This window comes from Dipodomys ordii, unplaced genomic scaffold, assembly GCF_000151885.1.
Source record: "Dipodomys ordii isolate 6190 unplaced genomic scaffold, Dord_2.0 Scaffold32, whole genome shotgun sequence".
Classification (NCBI taxonomy): domain Eukaryota; kingdom Metazoa; phylum Chordata; class Mammalia; order Rodentia; family Heteromyidae; genus Dipodomys; species Dipodomys ordii.
In genome coordinates this window covers 10,129,854-10,130,406 of record NW_012267248.1, presented here as the reverse complement: position 1 = coordinate 10,130,406, position 553 = coordinate 10,129,854, and the positions used below count along the sequence as shown (strand labels likewise).

The 553-nt window shown below is 66.5% G+C and overlaps 1 protein-coding gene across 1 annotated transcript in view; it reads left to right on the top strand.

Moving 5' to 3' along the window:
* Window positions 1-245: 245 nt before the first annotated feature.
* Window positions 246-553, top strand: part of Mak (male germ cell-associated kinase) — a 46,826-nt gene continuing 46,518 nt past the window's right edge. Inside the window, exon 1 of the mRNA XM_013016655.1 lies at window positions 246-262. The gene's annotated coding sequence lies outside the window, so the exon portion shown is untranslated. The remainder of the gene's footprint in view (window positions 263-553) is intronic.

The following is a 553-nucleotide window of genomic DNA, read 5'->3' as shown; positions in this document are numbered from 1 at the left end:
CCATGTAATTGTAACCCCTCTGTACAGTATTTTCACAATAAAAAAAACTATGAAAAGAAATTTAAAAAAAAGCTCACTAAATCAATGAATGTTTCCTGAAGCCCCGCCCCGGTGGGGGAGGGTCTAGCGGGGGGATGGGCGTGGCTGGCTCGCGCAGACCACGCCTCCCTGGAGGCGGGGCTGGAGCCGGCGGGCGCACCCCGGCGGTTTCCTAGGAGACGAAACACACAGGACGCCGGAGCTTCACAAGGGGGCGAACGAGGTGAGCGGTCGGCGCCGGCAGGTAATCCTGAACGAGCGGGCTGCGGGGTGGCCTTCCTCGGTCCGACCCACCCGGAGCCTGTGCTCCGAGGCCGGCCCGGCATGTCCGACCCGGGCCACTCTCGGCCGAGAGCCAGGACCCGACGCCGGTCGGGGAAGGCGGGAAGGGCGGAAGGTCTGGAGGGGCGGACCAGGACCCCTCCGTGGCTTCCGCGTCCCGGACCTCGCGGGGACCGGTGCGGGGAGTGAGGGTGACCGCGGCGTGGAGACCCCGGCCCCGGGTCCTGTGCGG